At 39.8% G+C, this 20,754-nt stretch overlaps 1 protein-coding gene across 8 annotated transcripts in view; it reads right to left on the bottom strand.

The window, feature by feature from the left end:
* LYPD6B (LY6/PLAUR domain containing 6B) overlaps positions 1-20,754 on the bottom strand; it is a 165,880-nt gene that overhangs the window by 101,007 nt on the left and 44,119 nt on the right. The window contains exons 2-4 of one of the 8 annotated variants that reach the window (XM_078070768.1): positions 8,007-8,075; positions 6,861-7,007; positions 6,395-6,546 (exon numbers count right to left, since the gene is read on the bottom strand). The exons of 5 other annotated variants lie outside the window; for them this stretch is intronic. The gene's annotated coding sequence lies outside the window, so the exon portion shown is untranslated. The remainder of the gene's footprint in view (positions 1-6,394; positions 6,547-6,860; positions 7,008-8,006; positions 8,076-20,754) is intronic. 2 more of the 8 variants (XM_078070769.1, XM_078070767.1) reach the window with 2 other exon arrangements.

The raw sequence follows: 20,754 nt of genomic DNA, 5'->3' as shown, positions 1-20,754 counted from the left end.
GGTCTCAGGGTCACGAGATGGAGCCCTGCGTCAGCACCATGCTCAGCAGGGAGTCTGTTTGAGTTTCTCTCCCTTTGCCCCTTCCCCTGCTCATGCGTGTGCTCTAAAATAAATAAATCTTTAAATTTAAAAAAAGTTAAAATAAAACACTGGTAATAGGCAAGAATACCTATGTAGCAAAGCTATCGCCGAGAGTAAACAGAACTTGGTCTCCTAAACAAGTAACCATGCAGTTCACTCCAGGAAGCCCCCTCAATGCACTTTTGTCCTAGTCAGAAAAAGCCTTCCCTGGATATTCTAGCAATGGCTTTCCAACGTGTGTGTTATAATGGAAAGAGCATGAGGAGATTTGGCTTTTATTCTCAAATCAATTACCAGCTATTCCCACATCTATTTAAAAAACCAAACTAGATATTATGGTGAGACTCAAATGGAATAGTACATATGAAAGCACTTTACATTTTCAGTAGAACCTTACTGTTTGCAACATGTTATACTAAATATGGCCTCCTCGGGCTTATATGAAGAACCCGCACTTACACTCCCCATCTAGCCAGGACAGAAAATGTCACTGTCCCATCCCAAATGTTATCCTTCTCTACTTCATTACAGAATTTCAGTTTAGAAGCTGACCTGGATTTCAATCTTATTGGCACACCATCCTACTCCCCATGTTAATACACAAATCTTCGAGCAAAACCATCCAAGGGCAGTATTGAATCCTGTGAAAACTTCTGCAGGTTCCACATCCCTTAGGTAGGGGGACCTTATAATTTGTCATCCACACTGGGACACTCCTGGAAGTGAGAGGAGACTTTATAAGTAATGACCCCAGGGCAAGAGTTAAACTGGAACTGTCCTTGTGAGCCACCCTCTTCACAAGCCACACGGAAGACCTCAACCCAGGTAGCAGATGCAGGCCTTGAAGGCTATCTATAAAGGAAATCACATTTTCATTAACCTATTTTTTGATGCATTGGATTTTCTCCAACTAATTTTTCAGATGGTAGGTACCTTCTGAGCTTTCAGTCCTTCTCACCCCCCATATACCTTCTGCTCTTGTTCAAAACAGTCAGGGGCCCCGGGCAAGAAAAAAAAAAAACAAATCACCTGATGCTTCTACTTAAACTATTTGTTGACCTGCTAGTTTTTAAAAGCACAGAAACTATACTGAATAGGAGATAACCTAGAACCAAACACTACTAACTGCTGTTCCAGTCTGTTTTCAGTGTTTCTAACTTTTAAGTATACTAGTAATTCATGAATATTTTGTCCCTTTTAGAACATGAGACAATATGGAAAATTCAAGCAATAATAATGGCCCAGGAACCTACTGATTTCCAGGTACTTAACATACATCATTCCAGATAGGCTTCACACTAACCCTTGATGATAGTATTTTTATTTATTACTTACAAATAAGGAAGTCGAGGCTAAGAGACATGAAGTGATTTGTATGGAAGCTCCTAGTACTTTGATTCCAAAGTTCATCCCATTTATACCTTATTTTAAATATTTTATATATTTTCCTCCTTTTCTCTGCAGTTCTTTCTGATTGTTTAACCTAATCATACTATGTATACCATAGTCTATCTTTATATGTACATTCATGTCTTGATGTAAACATTGTGAGGATTGCGTCTCATTAAAAGCACCACAAACATGATGAAGAAAAAACAATACACAATGTTTCCTCCATCTCCTCTATACCCTAGTCCACTCAGTCTCTCTCAGAGGTAACCACAGGGTGCCCTTTCTTTTGCCTCCTTTAAGACGTCTAAGCACATTGGGCATAGGCATCTGCTTACACTCTATTCCTGTGTTCCCCTTCACAACATGATTCCAAAGACCATCCATGCTCACTACTGCCAGTTCCTCTCCCCAGGCTCTCTTGAACTCACCCAAATCAGACTTTCATTCCTACCACTTCCACAAGACTGCACTTGTCAAGGTCACCGATGTCCTCCACATTGCCAAATCTCAAAGTCAATTCTAAGACCTCATTTTCTTCAACTCTGAATAGCAATTGACATAGTATATTGCATCCTCTATTCTTGAACCATTTTCTTCTCTTAGCTCCCAGGATGTCCCTCTCCCAGGTATCACCCTGTCTCTTTGCCCATTCCTTCTTGGTCTCCTTTGATGGCTCTTCCTCATCTTCCTGACCTCTAAATGTAGGATAATCCAATCCTCAGCCTTCTTTCATTCTCCATCTATACTTACTCCCTGGGTGATCTCATTTAGGCCCACGCTTCACATGCCTTCTACATGTTAATAGCTCTCCAGCCCAGACTTCTCCTTTGAACTCCAGACTTGTAATGTTTAATGGACATTGTATAGGTAATCTCAAACTCAACATGTCAAACCTGAATTCTTGATTCTCCTCCGCCAGTCTTTTCCATCCTACTAATGGCAACTATTTTTCTTGTTGTATATCAGGAGTGCAAGGAGGGAGCAAAAACTAAACAAAAGCACTGAGGAGTCATTCTTAATTTCATTCTTTCTCTTATCCTACATCTAACCCATCAACAAATCCTGCAGGCTCTAACTTCTAACCATATCCTGAATCTGATTATTTCCCCATTGCCTTCACCACTACCAACTACTTTGGACCGAATGATTATACAGCTTTTAACCTGGTCTCCTTGTTACTGCCCTTCACCTGCAGTCAATTCCCCATATGGCTACATAGCATACCTTTAAAAGGGTAAGGCAGGTCATGCCATTACCTTTCTCAAAACCCCTAAATTATTTCTATCACCCTCAGAGCAAAACCCAAAGTTCTTACCACAGGCAGCAAAGCCTTACATGATCTCACACTGTCCTCCTGCTCTCTGCCCTCATCCCCACTGTTCCTTCCCTTACTTTCTACCAGCACCCCAATGATACTAACCTCTTTGATCTTCCTCAAACAAGCCAAACCCATTCTCCTGGCTTACTATTCCATCTCAGCACTTATTCAAATATCTAGAATGTCCTTCCCCCGGGCCCCGGGTATGTTCCTTTCCTTCATATTCTAGTCTCTGCTCAAATGTCATCTTTTCAAGGAGTTATTCCCACTCATGTTACTGTACCCTATCCCACTCTCCATCATGTTCTCTCTCCTTATGCGGCTTCATTTTCTTCAAAGCACATATTACTACCTGACATATTATATAACTATTGCCTTATAAGTCTCCAGCCATAGAATGTAGACTCCTTGAGAGCAAGGATTTTGTTTCATTTGCTATTCTATTCCTGATGCCTATCACATTATATGTATTCATAAAACAATCACTAAATGAGGGAAACACATATGTATATTTTACATTAAAATGGAATATAATACATAATGTTCTAAAGTTGCCATTTCCACTAGTCAGATTACAAAACCTCATAATTCATGGGCATAGAATTCATAGTCCTCAGAAGGGTCCTCACTCAATAGTGGGGAATACTTAACTCTAGACTATGGTCCCACCTAGCAAATATAAAAATTACCAAAAATGGTCAAACTTTCCATAAAACCTAACTGCATCCTAGAATGAAGCTCAAGAATGTTTATAGGAGGGGTGCCTGGATGGCTTAGTTGTTAAGCGTCTGCCTTCGGCTCAGGTCATGATCCCAGGGTCCTGAGATCAAACCCCACATCGGGCTCCCTGCTCAGCAGGGAGCCTGCTTCTCCCTCTGCCTCCCCGCCCCCCAGCTTGTGTGCTCTCTCTCTCATAAATCAAATCTTTTAAAAAAAAATGTTTACAGGAATACAAAAATATTCAGCACCCAAGAAGGTAAAATTCACAATGTCTGACAAATAAAGATTACCAGCCATAAGAAGCAGGAGAACATAACATCATTCAAAACTACCCAGAACAGACACAGATGTTAGAATTAATAGACAAGGACATTAAAACCATTTTAACTGTAGTCCACCTCTACTTAAGTTTTGTAAGAGAAAAAAAAAATTTTTTTAATCCCAAATCAAACTTCTACAAAAGAAATTGCAACCTCTGAGATGAAAAACACATTGAATGCAATTGGAGTGACATGAGAGTGTACATTTCAGAGCAATATATTTTACATATTTATATTTCTAGGAATAAAAATAGCCATTTCATAAAGTTGTCATCAAGAGGACAGAATAATCCTAAACATTTATGAATCTATTAACAGAGCTTCGAAATATGAGAGAGAGAGAGAGAGAGAAACAACTCCTTGAACGGCAGGAATTAGACAAATCCGTAATTATAACTGGAGATTTCAATACCCCTCTCTCAATAATTGATCCAACAAATAGAAAGAAAATCATTAAGAATATACTATCAATTTGACCTAGTTGGCAATTATAGAATACTCTACCCATCAAAATTGGAATACACTCTCTTCATATGCACATGGAACATTTAACAAGACAGAACATATTCTGGGCTGTAAATCAAATCTAAACAGATTTAAAAAAATATTTCAAGTCCTAGTTCTCTGACTATATAGAATTAAAATAGAAATCAGCAATAAAGATCTCTGGAAAATCCCCAAATATTTGTAAACTAAAATATAAACCTCAACCATGGGGTCAAAGAAAAGGTTAAAAATAAAATTAGGAAGTATTCTGAATTAAATGAACATGAAAACAGTATGTGGGACTCTTAGAAAAAAAATTTATAGCACCAAATGCCTAAATGCTAAATGCTTCAAGAAAGCCTCAAATCAATGACCTCTGCTTCTACTTTAAACTAGAAATGAGATAACCCCCAAAATAAGCATAAGGAAAAAAGCAGAAATTAAAGAAATAGAAAACCAAAGAAGAAAATAACACTAAAAGTTTATTCTTTGAGATCAATAATTTTTTAACCCTGTACCTAGATTAGGAAAACAAAAGAAAAAACACAAAGTATAAATATCAAGAAGGAAAGAGTTGATGTTATAAACATTCTATAGACATTAGAAGAATGAGAGATTATGAACTTTATGGCCATAATTTCAGAATCACAGATTAAAAGAAAAAAAATCCTTGAAAGACACAACTACCAAAGCTTACTCAAGAAGAACTGATAACCTTAATAGCTCTGTATCTATTCAAGAACTTGGATTTGTAGTTTAAAAACATTCCCACAAACAAAATACCCAGATGCATTCACTGGTGAATCTACCAAACATTAATGAAGAAATACAAATTCCACACAAGCTTTTCCAGAAAAATTAAGGAGAGAATACTTTTCAACTCACTCTGTGAAACATCATTCTGATACCAAAAGCAGAAAAGGACATTACAAGAAAACTGCAAACCAGTATCCCTCATGAATAGATGCAAAAGAACTTAATATATAAGATAATATATCAAGACCACGTAAGTTTTATTGCAGGAATGCAAGGTTGGTATAAAAGTCACCAGAAAAATAAAAATCAATTTATTGTATTAAGAAACTTTAAAAGAAAAACCATATGATTATCTCAAGAGACAGAAAAATCACTTGACAAAAATCCAACATCTATTCCTGATAAGAGAGGAAAAAAAAAAAAAACTCTCAGCAAACTAGTAACAGAAGAACTTCCTGAATCTGACAGCATCCATGAGACACGTATAGTTAATATTGCACTCAGCAGTGAAAGACTGCATGCTTTCCTCTGTGATCAAGTACAAGGCTGTTCCCTCTCATCGCTTCTATTCCACACTGTACAGAAGCATCTAGCCAGGAAACTAAGTCAATCTAAGAAATAGAAGGCATCCAGACAGAAGTCAAACCAACGTAATAGAGGATATCATGACCATGTATGTAGAAAACCTAACAGAAGGCTCAATAAAGCTACTAGCACTAATAAATGATTATAGTAAGGTTGCAGGATACAAGATCAACATAAAAAAAATTGTATTTTTACATACCAGCAAACAGTGATTTAAAAAATTTTTAATCATTTACAGTATCATTAAAAATAAAAACCACTGAAGGATAAATCTGGCAAAAATGTGAAGGAACTCATTACTGAAAACAAAACATTACTGAAACAGAGAAAAGAAAATCTGAATAGAGGATTACAGCCTTATTCATAGATTGGAAGGCAGATATTGTTAAGATGGCAATTCTCCCCTAATCAGTCTATAGATTTAACACTACCCAATCAAAATCACAAGAGGCTTTTTATAGAAAATGACAGGCTGATTCTAAAATTCATATGAAAATGCAAAAGAACCAGAGTAACAGAAACAACTATTTAAGATTACACAGGAGTAATCAAGTAAGGACAGGCACACAGATCAATGAAATAGAATAGAGCTCAGGAATAGACATATATTAATATAAGAACAACTGATTTTTGACAAACATGTAATGGCCATTTAATGGAGAAAAAAATACTTTTTAGCAAATTGTGCTGGGATAATTGGATGTCTATTTGCAAAAAGTTTAACTTTGATCCATACCTTGCGCCAATTGAGTAAAATCAAATCCACACAGATCACAGATCCAAATGTAAAATTTGAAGTTTTTAAACTGCTAGAAGAAGAAATAGGAGAAAATATTTGTGGCTTTAGGTTAGGTAAAGATTTCTTAGATGTGACACCCAAAGCAAGGTCTGTAAAAAAAAAAAAAATCGATAAATTTTATTTCATCAAAATTTAAAACTTCAGTTCTTTAAAGAACTGATAGAGTAACTGTTAGAATAAAAAGACAAGCCACAGCCTAGGAGAAAATATTTGCAAAGCGTATACCTGATAAAAGACTTGCATTCAGACTATATAAGGATACTCAAATGAATAATGAGAAAACAGCCCAATTTTATAAATGGACACATCAAAGAAGATATACAAGTGGTAAATAGCATGTAAAGGATGTTCAGCATCATTATTCAGGAAATATTAAAACCACCAAAGAAATAAAATGGCTTACATGTCACCAAGTGTTGGCAAGGATTCAGAAGAACTAGAATTCACACCAGAAATGGAACTCTTATTTTGGTGGTGACATAAAATGGTACAACTCTTCCAAAAACAGTGTGGTAGTTTATTAAACCTACAACTACCATATGATCCAGTCCTAAGAGAAAAGAAAATATACATCCATATAAAGACTGATACAGAAATGTTCATAGTAGCTTTACTTGTAATAACCCAACGCTACAGATAACTCCAGTGTCCATCAACAGGTGAATGGATAAACAGACTGTGGAGTGACCACACGGTGGAATGTCATTCACCAGTAAAACAAATGAACTAATGATGCATACAACGTATATGACTCTCAAAATAATTATGCTGAAAGAAGCCAGACAAAAAGGAGTATAAACTGTACTCTCAATATAAAACTCTAGAAAATGCAAACCAATCTGTAGTGACAGAAGGCATTTCCCCACCAGGGGAAGCCGTACACAGAGAGGGGCAGGAGGTTAGGATTACCAAAATACACAAGAAACATTTAGGTGTGACGAATGTGTTCATTATCTTGATTATGGTGATTGTCCCATAGATATATCAAAACTTAGCAAATTACACTTCAAATACGTGCAGTTTATTGTAGGTCAATTTTATCTTAAAAAAAAAAAAGGATGATGGCCTATCTGAGGTTGCCCTTTTGCCAACCTAAGTTTTGGCCTCATTGCAAAAAATTTCTTGAATAGCATTTAGGAACAGACTGACATTGTTAAGCTTAATGCTCTGTGAAATAGTCTCAGCTAATTGTTTCAAAGGCCTGTGGCAGCAGTTTTCTGAGCTTCTATCAGATGACACTTTTTTTCTTTATGTAAACAGAAGCTAATGTTGCCACTGGATACCAAACAATGCTTTTACTGCAGTTATATCAACCATATTCACACCGCCAGGTGCGTATGTTCTTTCACCTGAAGAGGGCTGAAAACAATGCCCTTAGTTCTGTGTGTCACGCCTGGAACTTTACGTGGCCACTTCTGCAGGGAATCCTACAAGGGAGATGGCAGATTTGAATCACTGGTGGATTGGCTGGGGGTGGGGGGTGCATGCACACGCTCGTGTGTGAGAAAGACAAAATGAAGGAGACACAGAGGGACGTATGAAGGAAGACCTTGAGTCAAGTATCAATAGCAGTGCTCCTCTTCTGGAACTTTCTGGTTTTAATCCAGCCATTTCTTCCCTACAGAAAAAAAATGTGGGGTCAATTGCTTGACATCTAAATAACTGCGGTCTCTCCTCCATCTTCTAGTCCCACCCTCAGGAATTCATGGAGCCCACAGTCTCTCAGGTTTTGTTTCTGGAACGAGTACACACAAACACAGAAACACCCCTGCACATTTGAAGCCCAAATCCCTCCAACACAGTGCAAATGTTTCATTCTCTTCTTAGCAGAAGTTGTCAGAAACCTGTATTACTGTCAGGACCTCTCTCTTCCGCACTCAAATAAATCCCTTCTTACATTTGGTCTTTTTACACTAAACCGGTGCTTCCTAAATTCAGTCCATGCTGGTGACAAGTTGGCTTTGGCTAAAACAAGAAATCAACTTATTGGCAAAGATAGGTCATTCTAAACACAAATGCACCGACTATTAAAGCGGCGAGTAAGTGCCTAGAAGAATTTCCTGCAGAAGCCTTTGGCTCTAAGTTCAGCTCCATTTTGGGGCTGGTGTGGCTAAGTAAAGCATTTCTAGCACTCGCTGATAGCCTTTTTAGCAAACTGACACTTTCTTCTTGACTAATGAGTAGGGCTGAAAGAGTTAAAGGAAGCAGCCTCTTACATGGGTTGTCATGTGCACCCTGAAATCATCTTGTGCCCCGGGGGTTCCTGCCCTCAGGGAGAGCCCATCTCCTAAGCTCCTGAGGCCATGATGGATTCAGAGTTCCCATAAAAGTCTGAGGTACTCTCAGGACCCAGGAGCAGGCATTAGGGCCCATTAGCCCAAATGGCACCGTTCTACAAATCAGGAAAAGGTGCCTGCCACGGGCAGAGGAGCCCTGTGTGTGCACACAGCTCGGTGAGAGGACAGGGTCGATGCGAGCCTTTGGAAAAGGCCTCCGTCTCTCCAGGCCAACGCTGCCTTCTGCCAGACAGAGCAAGGGTTGGATTTTGGCCCCACTTAACCCTTTGGCTTAGTGCCTTTGTGCAATGAACAACAGGCACGGCTATCCTTGATGGTTTGCCAAGTATTCCCTAAGCCTCGGCATTTCCACGAGTTGCTACTAAATTTGTAAATCAGTGGCTGAATTTCTAGGGCTACTTGTGGTGTCTCTCCACCCAAATTGCTTTTAATTTCCAGCCTCTGGACTGTGCCATGGCTTCTATGGGGATGCAGAAGGGGAATATATTAGAGAAAAAGGAAGCACTACAGTTCCCTTGATGGTTCCGGATTTCCTCTGGTTTTGGCTCATCACTGCTAGCCCTGTCCCTGTCACCTGCCACACTCAAGGCTGGCTCTGGCAGAAAAGCACCCTTCATGAAGATGGCTAGGTTCCTTTCAGCTGTGCCGATACTGAAAGCGCAGTAATTAGCCAAGTTTGGAGGTACGCACTTTTGCCTATGGCACGCGCTAATGAACATCAAGTCAAGATAAATTATTGAAAGCAGCAGAACCGACAACAAGAGCGTCTATTGTTTGATGTAAATGTTTGCTGTCTGAAGACACAACTCTGCGCTGCAAGATTAGGACATGGGCAAGGGTTGGCTCAAGCCACAAGAGTGTGGATTAAAAATGCCACAAAGAGGTGGGCAGCAGGAGGGCTCTGGGTTAGTGTTAGCTCGGACAGGAAGCAGATTTTTACTTGCTTTGCTTTTTACACTCCAAATTCTGGGTAACTCACAGCCCGGCCCGCATGGTAGTTTTGAAAGGAGGATTCTAAATTGTTACTAAGTTCAACGATGGATTCATTTAGCCTTTTACAATAGCTTACACAAACCCACCATTTTAAAAGTCCATATAATAAGACAGATTAGGTTCATAAAGCCCTGTGGGAAAGGGTAGTGAGGAGGAACTGAACTTACCCAAGAAGAGGATATATTGGCTGGTTAGCTCTAGTTGAAGCTAAGCCTCTACAGGGTCCTCTAGCCCCATCCAAGGGCCCACCGCCCATTGGTGACAGGGCAAGGGGACCTGGGGTAAAAAGCAAGGGTTCCTTACGCCCAATCCCTTTCAGACCACCCTTCTGTCTCACGACCTGGCCCTTTTTCTGCTAAGGCCAAAGGACTCCAACCTGAGCCCCACTTTTTAAAAAACCCACAGAGCTGTTTTTGAAGGCAAATTTCTAGAGAAATCAGCAGAGAAAATAATCCTTCTAAACTGGAAGTGGCCATTGGCACCAGCTCATGTGTCAATGACAACTAATTAGCAGGACTATGTGGACTGAGTTGAGAAGCATTCTGAGGACACATCTGGGCCCAAAGAAGAGGTGCTACAACTCTTTAATATTATAGGATCCAGTGTAGACTACCACATAATTTGTCACACCCCATCCCTTCCCAGCAGCACCCAGCAAATATAATCAACCTTTTCCTAACAGGAAATAAGTTGATGTAAATAGTCTTCTCTACAACAAAAATGTGAAATTCCTCATACTAAACATAATGAGGACAAACCTTTCATTCAGAACAACACTGAAACAACGGAGGGCCCATGCCTATTGAGAACAGCTCTGTGTGGCCTGCATGTATCTAGGAAGTAACTTCTGATCAAAGACCCTGGCCATTTAGTTAGTGACTATCACACTGCTGGGCCAACAAGCTTACAAGTACTCTAACTTCGGCTGGGTAATCAGGTGTGACCTCACCCTGAGTGCTAGCTCTCTTTCCCATCTTTTGGAAAATACAGTTTAAAAGTCCCTGGGTTTAAACACTCTATTCCTCAAGTTCAGCCACCACAAAAAAGAGGCATTCAATCCTAGACTGGGCATTGCTCCTGATGCCACACACACAGCTTTGGAGATCTCTGGGAAGCCTTAGATGAGCATGGTTGCATCCTGGTCACTAGGACTCACTTCATTATTCAGAGGTATGGTATTCAACCATCTTAGAGTTCTACTGGGTTCCAGACTTGGGGTGGGGAGGGACAGGGATCTTGGAACATGCATTACATCTTACTGACACTGGTATGATCCTCCCTCGAGTCTCCGGGCAGTTCAGAGACCCACTCTGATCTCTAAAGAAAAAGATGTTTAAAAAAGGGCTTCTGTCCTGTCTGAAGGGCTTTGTTTGCCTTCCCTGATCCAGTGGATAACAATAACAAAGCTTTTTTATGGATTTCACTAAAGTATAGACAGTCCACCTCCAGGAGCTCCGCTTACAACCAGTTGTATACAGACAATATTAATGGTCACTGGACATCAGGAAACATTTACTTAAGCAACTGTTCTGACAGCTGGTCAGGAATTCAGGAGGCATTCTTCTTCACTGATCATTGCTGTGACATTCACTATGTAGGAAAGCCATGAGAGCCTTGTGGAAGTGCAGGGCGCGGCAAAGCATCCAAGTCCTGTCAGCTCACATTGGTCTTAAACTACCCACTGCTGAAGCAGTGTGACTTGACAAAATCTGTTTATCTTTATCTATACATATATATCTACATCTATCTCTACATCTGTGTCTATAGAATAGATATGTCAAAGTTCCAATGTACTCAAAAAGCCAACAAGCTTAACTTAGAGAATCCATGCAAAAAGAAATCAAACCCATGTTTAGGGTTGGGCATGTGCTACACAACTCACACAGGGAAAATAGGTTTTGACAAATCCGTTTGGGAACGTAAAAAGTTAGGGTAACCTCAGAAGATTTAAGTCTCCAGAATTCATGATGAAATTCAGAATGTATCAACATTGATAGCTAATCCCAGAGGAAAGAATTCAGAAAGAGCACTGGGCCAGGCCTCTTAACTCCTAGAATTTTCACCACTCTATGTTCACTCCCTTAAAAAAAGCAAACAAAAGGCAAAGTTACAACAAGTAAGCAATTACTCACCATTTTTATTTGCAAGTTCTTTAAAGATACTGCCTCAAAGTAAAAAAAAAAAAAAAAAAACAGTATCTGACTCAACGGTTTTTAAGAATTATATTCCTTTCTCTCTCCTCATTAAATAACTCTTGTGTCTGTACACTGAAAATCATGTAGGGTATGTGATGGAATGACCAAATAGCCCAAGAAAAGTGCTGATGCTTAGATATAAGCACACTTTCTCACTGATGAATCAACAGCCACGGACTTTTCCTCAAGTCAGGAAAGCAACCTAATTTAAGAGGCTTGTTTTATTGCCTGCTGTAACTTGTATAAATCTCTGATAAGATCTAGTCCAAAAATTCTGCCTTCTTCCTTTTACAGTTATTCCCAGTTACATCTATGCTACCTTCTGAAAGAAGGTACAAGGATTCTAGAACCGATCAACACATCACAGACCTGGGAACCACAGGCTCAATTGCGGCCCAGACCACACTATTAGGGTCTGGCACTCCCCAAAGGAGGTGATGCAACCTGGCTGGCCAGCTTAGCAAATCAACACAGGATGTGCCGTCAAAATTCCATCCGGAAGGATCAACAGCCATCGCCTTTTACTGAGAAAGGAAAAGCCATCGAGTTACTTTTTCTGCTTACTGGGAGTCTCATGTAAACAACAAATAATGTTGCACTCCTTGTTTATTTGAACTTCAAGTGTAACTGGGTGTCCTGTATTTTATCTGGCACCCCTTCCCCCCACCCTTGTCAGTTTCTATGTCTGGCGTGCAGAAAAGGACATTCTCAACACCCTGCTGATACTGCAACTTCTGCAAATGTAAAGTTGAAGAATAGTGCCTAGATCTATACCATGTCCTCGAAGGCTTCATACCTGAAGGAGTCGCGAAGGGGCTTTGTCCTGTTCTTCTGGTGGGTGAGGTTCTCTTTTGCGGGGAGGGGGTGGGGGAGCAGGAAGACAGAGGTGCAGGGAGCCACCAGGGCAGCATGCTTACAAGTCTTTCATGCTCTACTTCTGCAGTCATGCACAGCTCCCATGGCACTTCATAGATGGTGATAATAACAATTATATGTTGCTGTTTTTGAGCACCTGTTTACTAATTGCCAGAAACTGAAATTGGCAAGCTTGTTTGGTTGGCTTCCACTGAGGATGGAGATGTAGCTCCATTTTTGAGATCTGGCTCAAAAATACACCTATGAAAACTGGAGTTTTAAAGGTTCTATTCAAACTTAAAATTCTTTCCTTTGGGTAAGAAAGCAGATGATCTTTTAATCTTTGGTCCTAAAACATTCTGCTCATTCCCTTCTCTTGATGGAACTTTTACCTACCTCCACTAATGAGTAATTCAGCAGCAACTCAGTCTTTTCCCACCTGCAGAAAGTTTAGAAGAAAAAAAAAAAAATCAACCATCCAGAGATGGCTGAGAGGTTTAATTACTGCCTGGAAAGCAACACCTTTTCACAGCATCTTTAAGACTAATTTTCATAATTACTTACTGATTGAAACTGGGACTTGCAACAGAGTAAACTCATTTCCATATTAATATTCAGTAATGATTAACATAGCTCAGGACCCAAGTTCAAGAGATGAAAGCATGGACTAAGTGGAAATAAGGAAATTTAACCCATAGGGGTAAATCGGCTACTTGTCTCTCAAATGGTTTTCCATTCATTAACTGGCTTCCAATAAACTGCTCCGTGATGACTCACCAAGAGGGAGTTCAAGCAGTAACACAAGACCTCCACAAACTTGTTGACTCCCTACTTTCCATTTTTCTCTCTCCCCCATCTCTCCCCTGCTTGTACTTGTTTCTGCATATTCTCTTCCTCCCTCCCTCCCCCCGTGCATCATCTCCTCTCCCCACCCCCATTCATCTGTCTGTCCCTCTGGTGTCCTTTATTGATCTAGCCATCACTTTCTCACCCTCTCACTTCACACTGGCCCTCCCTCCCTTCTAGTTCCTTGACATCTCTTGCTTGGTCTTGTGCTCTCTTGCAGGGCCCCATTCATGTTTTTGCTCTCAGTCTGAATCCAAGGTCTTGAACATCAAACAGAGAGCAATAATTACCCCAATTAGCTAAGGGTAAATAAGTTTTATTGTTCAAACCAAGTTATACAAATCACTGCGGTGCTTCACCAAACTCCCATTTGGGGGGGGGGGCGGGGCGGAAGAAAGCCCAGCTAGACAGACAGACAGACAGACAGACACACACACACACACACACACACACTAATTTATACTGCAATAAAATGTCTTTAACTGTTTATCTGGGAGCATGCTATCACACAGGACTACACACCATCCTTTTAAGAAGAGAAATGTCCTTTCAACTTGTGTCTTTGTCTTAGTCCATCAGCTATGGTATCCATGCTGTCCTCTTCTAAAACAAGATTTCTTGAACATTAAAAGTCACACAAGCCAGAACAAGGACATAGCCATTACTGACTCTTTATTGTTTTGGTAGCTGTTTTTGGAGTTGCTACTTGATACATGCACATGCCTCCTTAAATGTCCTTTGACAAGTGGCTAAGCAATGCCAAGCAAAGGAGCAACAACATGGTGGTGATTTGAAGACCCCTCATTACAAAGACCAAGTTAGGCCTACGTACTGACAAGGATCAGATGTGAAAATACAGGGATTGCAAATGGTGCTTATGTTCTTATTGTCTATAAATGTCGCTTCATTTAAACTAAGTTTAAAGTAAAACCTAATTTTATTCATTCTTCTTTACAAAGAAGAATCCATCTGAGAGTTAATGAATGCTTTCAAGAATTCCGGTCTTACAGGAAATGCATAATTACTCTCCTGCTCTGATAGCTACCATATCCAGAATTTAATGCCCAAGTGGTTAACCCCAGAGCAACAGTCTCCTCTAACTATTCATTTCCATCTGCCTAGGGTTCAGGAGGTATTTTTCAGACAATCCTTTGGATATTTGGTTCAACAAATCTAATTATGATCTTTACATGTTAAGTATGTCCTCAAGATTATATCATGTCCCTGGCATTCTAGAAGTGAAGTTACAAAGCTTTTTTCCATTTTTTCATATGGGAACCAGAGTCCAATCATTCTTATGTCCAAAGGTCATTCACTTTTAGTGAAATTGCATTCTGGTATTAAAATCCTCACAATGAACATTTAAAAAGGAAGAAAAAAAGTTTATTCTATGTACTATTTATTTATGTGTATTCATTCACACACAGGGACCAAAGGTAATTAAATCAGGACCAAAAATTAAGTAGATAATTATTTTCTTATTTGCTGGGAGAATTCTCATTCATTATACATGTTTATTTTACCCATTTATTGCTTCACCACTTTATATCAATTCCATGGTACCAAAGCCATATTCCATTAGAATTGATCAGGTACCAAAAAAACAAAAAGTCAAGAAAATTCTTATTCCATTATAATTAGAAGGCCAAAGTTGATGCAAAGGAGTCTGAGTAATTGATAAGAATCACAGATGAGGGGGCACCTGGGTGGCTCAGTAGGTTAAACGTCTGCCTTTGGCTCAGGTCACAATCCCAGGATCCTGGGATCCAGCCTCGTGGGCACCCTGCTTAGTGGGGGAGTCTGCTTCTCCCTTTCCCTCTTAGCCTCCCACCCTCCTCTTGATCTCATGCACTCGCTGTCTCAAATAAAATCTTAAAAAAAAAAAAAAATCACAGATGAAGCAGAAAATGCATCACTAAACCAGTAGAGCTGTAAGTGGGAAAAAATAATTTAAAGTGACTGTCATAAATCAGGAAAAAAATTATTCACCCATAAGACCTGAAGAAGTTAAGTGCAGATTCCTAATACATGCAAGGAAGCAGTCTTGAGGAAAGAGAAAATCACAAATTCTAAGAGCCATAGGTAACAAAATGCAATGTGAGAATATACATGTGGAAAGAGAATAAAAATATCCAGTTTGTGTCTAGATAATGAACAAGTGAGCCATGTGCAACTCAAAATGTCAAATCCAAGGGAAAATACCTAACCTTGATCTTCAAAGAGATGGCCTATGAGCACTTAGAGAAAGAGTAGAGATCATCAGAAACCACCAGGGACTGTCCCAGAATAATAAGCAGTATATTACCTTTATTTCCTTCTTGAACACTGGTCCCAGTCTTATTTACAGAAATGTTGATAGGGTATCTTGACAGTCTCTCAGGAGATCCCATTAGACCAGGGTGTATTTTTGTCCCAGGCCTCAGCACCAACACACCTTACTTCCTATTTGCTATAGTCATCAGGCCTCCTACCTGTTTAGGGTTGGTTGCATTGGACTGATACAACTACATCATATATCTGCTGGAGTCTTTGAGGTCAGCTTCTACCACCTCCCTTGCATCCTTGACTTCTTCAATCTCTGCCAAAATGTGAATTCTCTGCATTCCAGAACTGTTCTCCATCCCTGCTTTCTTTGGCAGCTATCTTCCTCAAAGCTTTCCACTGTACCTTCTGGCAGCCCTGTTCCCATATAAAATAGCCCTTCAGCATCCATAAGCTCATTTCAGAACACGGTTTCCACCTTCTGACTTAAATTGAAATCTGGCTCTCTCTCAGAGCTGTTGCTTCTTCCCCTGCTGATACTAGCTATCCTCTCCCCCCGGTCCTGAGCTATGTGAAGGATTCATTTGACTATAAGGGACAGAACCCCAGAACCCCATGATGGCAATGGCTTTTGGAGATGAGATACTGCATCTCTCTCACATGAAAAGTTACTAGGGGTGGGCTTCACAAGGTCAGGAAGAGCCAAGGTCATTTCTTAACTTACTGCTCTACCACCCTCAGCAGTATCTTTTACCTCATGGTACAGGAGGACTGTCATTTCATAAGAGCACAAGCACATTAAAGTTAGCCAGAACACAGAAGGCAGACTTCTCTGTAAGGAAGCTCTGTGTCCACTGTAAGCACCACTCCCACTTATATTCTATTGGTTAGAACTTAATCACATGGCCTTACCTAGTTACAAGGTAGGCTGGGAAATGTAGTCTTAATCTGGGCAGCCATGTTCTCAGCTAAAAATTACGATTATATTGTCAAGGAAGAATAGATACGGTACTTCAACTCACAGTAGCTGCCTCATGAATCCCAGATTCCACTTCCAGAACTGTACACTTGTCTTGGTTTATAAAGATTGCTTCATCACTTCCACATTGGTTCATGGTCTTCATGACATCCCAAGTCCTGCTGTCATTCATCTAAGATGACTTTCACGTGTGCAGTTAGCCTACTCAACACCCTAACATCACAATTATTTGACTTCAATACCAACATTTTCACCTTCCCTCCAGTTCTGCTAACCCCTCTCCTATCCATATACTAGACCTTGTCATGATCTTTGACATCTTAAACTCAAACCCCCACACCAGTGCCAACTTCCAGTCCTCCCAGCTTTCTTTTTCTTACTTTCCTCCTTCTACCATCACACATTAAAACAGCTAGTTCCTGAAAGCTGCATTTTTTCCCAGTCTGTCAGGCTTTCTATCAATTTCTCTCTCTCCTTCCCTCTCTTCTTCCCTCCCAACCTTGCCTCCCTCAACCAATGTGGACACTGCAGTTGCTTCCATGAACTATCACCCTACTTTCCAAGCAAATCACCATCCTGAATCAATTGTTGCTAAACCAGTGGTCCTCAAAATTGGATTAAAATTGTCACATAGTCTTAAAACTGTCCTTTTATACTGCTTTCTCCTGTATTAGATTACAACCTATGTCTTCTCTAGGTTTTCACTGTAGAAGTGGCCCAATATGTGATTCAAAGGAATCACTAGTTAATGTTGATTGGTTTATGGGTAGAATGATGGAAAGAGGATTTGATGACAAGAATAGAAACTGGACTATAGTATACTTAGGTAGATCTGTCCCTATGTGAAACAAAGAATGCCAAGGGAAGCTCATGAAAGGCATAGCTCAAGACTTTATCCTTGGACTTGTCCTGCTAACATTAATGAGGATATAGTTGGTATGATTATTAAAAATACCAAAAACTTGCAACCAAAAGAGAGGAATAAATATGCCAGAAACAAGATCCAAAACCTTTCAATAAGCTAGAATGATGATCAAAATCAATCTACCATAGATGGACAGACATGCACACACTCTTTTTAATCATTTATTCATTTGCTCACTTATTTATTCATATCAGGATACAGCCCTTCATTTCATTTAGGTCCTTCACTTAGATCTGAAACCTCAACTTCACATGATGCAGAGATATAATGGAATAAACATAATTGTATAAATGAAAATATACATAAGACTTTATGTTATTGCAAATAATGGAACATAATTGTATAAATGAAAATATACATAAGGCTTTATGTTATTGCAAACCTTAGTTTGAATGAAGAGTTCTCCCAAAATTAGTTCATTCTACTTTTTAGACATAAGACATCAAGAACTGAGTCCCAATTTATTCTGTGTACCATGTGTTTAATGCAGGACTCTCAGATATTTTCAGGATAGTTTTGACCAATCAGACCAAATTCAAAGAAAAGAAACCTCACCAAACTCATGGGAAAGGAGCACATCTTCATCATTGTTATCTGTCCCCACGCTTAGCACACTGATTGATGTTACTGAAAGCTGTGGTCTTACAGTCTGTGGGTTTCAAAAAGATCAGTGCCGGTCATGTACCAGGCACTTAGTAGAAATCAGTAAATAATTACATGAATAAAGAAATTCTTAGTGTTTTTGTATCAAGTTTTAGATTTAACATACCTTCCCTTGCCTTATATAACCAATATCATTGGGTCTCCTGAGTTATCTCCCCAATGGTCTGAGATAACCTTTTTTAAGGAACAGGATATTCCTTCAAAATAAAAGATTTTTGTAGTAGGACCACATATTTAAGTCTTATATAAAAAATTTTGTTATGTCAGGTTTAATATGAACAATCCTGCATGAAGAAACTAAGAGTACTGACAATATTGATAAAGATCATTTCCATTCCTAACATTCTGTGAATACCTCTGACCTCTGGCTTGAGCCAAAACAAAGCAAGTCTAAAATGGAAAGAAGTGATCCAGAAAGACAATTTAGCTATATTAAGTGCACAATGATTGCATTTTGCCATCTAAGTCATTAGGACCCAGTGGTCAGTTGGAAATTGAACCACTCTCCAAAGGCTAGTCCATTTGCTAAAAAGCCCATATAATTGCAGATGAGTCTATGCTAGGTTAATACCTTGGGCTAAACTTAAGTTCTTCAAAGGATGGATTCCTGTATCTCTGAAATATAAAGCCTTTTTTCAGGATACACCTTTATCATTAATTCAACATCTTGTGAGGACACAACATCCTCACCACAGAAACAATGGATATACAAAGAGAATCAAAAATTCCCTGACGCCTCCAATAGACAAATCAAGGCAGAGTCACAGATTTTAGGTTCCCAGAATAGGTTGTCTCCATTCCCATCACACACTGTTGGGTGCATTTTGTAGAGGAAAAGAGTGAGGTCAAATAGGAGCACAAAGGGAGTACTACTCTGGAGTAAGACCAAAAAAATGGAGAGAAGGAAGCACCAGATTTTAAACTTAGCACTTAGGGATACCTTGAAGCTCATGGCACCACTACTGCTCATTTTCCGAGGCTCTTTTCCCCTCCAGGGCCTGGAGGAACAGAGTGCAATGTGTGGAGGGGAGCGCGGCCAAGAAAGCCCAGTATGCACAAACCCCAGAACAACTGTCTTTCTCCTTGCCTTTCTATCAGGCAGAGAGCGAGGAGGCTCCTTCCCCTTTCTAGATGTAGCTGCCTTTGGCTTTATTGTTCTTAAATGTATGCAAGTATGCGTAGGCTGTTTTACATTGGGGGAAGTGTTTATGTGTATGGGGGTGGGGAAGTATATTCTCGAAACATTTCATTTTGGAAGGAAAAAAAAAAAATGGGCTGCCTTCCACTCTGGTTGAAACCCTTCAGCTAAGGTGCATCCAGGCATTGAAATAGCCCACTGCCCCTGAGAACAGCTTCCTGGCAATGTCCTGGATTTTGATGGAATTGTTTTTAATGGACCTTTCTCCTGCTGCTTGCATTAACAGAGAGGCAGAGAGAGCCTAACTTCCTCCTTGGGGGGATCCCAGTCCTCACTGATGAGCCTTCTGAACAGAGCTCCCTTCCTGTCCTCTCCCACGGGCCACTCCTCATTCTTCTTCTGTGACCAAAAAAAGTTGGGAAAAGGATAATCCTTCCAATCAGAAAAAGACTTAAGTCTTACCAGATGTAATCCTCACTCTCCTTTTCACTTCGGCAATTCTCAGCATCAAAGCTCTTCTTAGGTCCCACAGTTTTATAACTGACCCAAACAAAGCTGATTCTTAAAGAGAACCAACCCCCCAACACACACACATATACACCCCATTGCTGGAACATTCGGAATACTTCTGAACACACCAGTTTGTAAGCCAGTTGCCTGTAGTTAACAAACTCCTTGAAAGGGCTCTGCTCTTACACACGCAGAACTTGTCAGTTAACAAAATTTGTGTCCCTCAACATGATTACCAGAGTATCAAAAAGAACCACGGCTATAACTGCTTATGATGTATTAGATATATAAAGTCACAAATCTATAGTTCTTCAAAGGATGGATTCCTGTATCTCTGAAATATGCAATCACAAAAAGGGTGAGGGAGGAAAATTCTTTAAAGAATGCCAGCAGCCCAGTATTGAAGCACCGAAAGAATTGGCAAAACCTCCAGTTTGCAACTCCGGCATAATAGCTAGAGGCAGGGACCAAAGGAAGCTCAAAACTTGAAGAGTTGTTAGGAAACAAGATACTTGCACTTTGCCAAAAACCACCCCACAAATTCTTACTAACTGCAAAGGAAAAAATGCACTTTTACCATCGAACGATCTGGCACTTCCATATCAGTAATACTGAGACAGCAGGAAATTCACAG

Source organism: Halichoerus grypus, chromosome 4 (assembly GCF_964656455.1).
Source record: "Halichoerus grypus chromosome 4, mHalGry1.hap1.1, whole genome shotgun sequence".
Lineage (NCBI taxonomy): Eukaryota > Metazoa > Chordata > Mammalia > Carnivora > Phocidae > Halichoerus > Halichoerus grypus.
The sequence above is the reverse complement of the archived record's forward strand: the minus strand, read 5'-3'. Positions and strand labels throughout refer to the sequence as shown.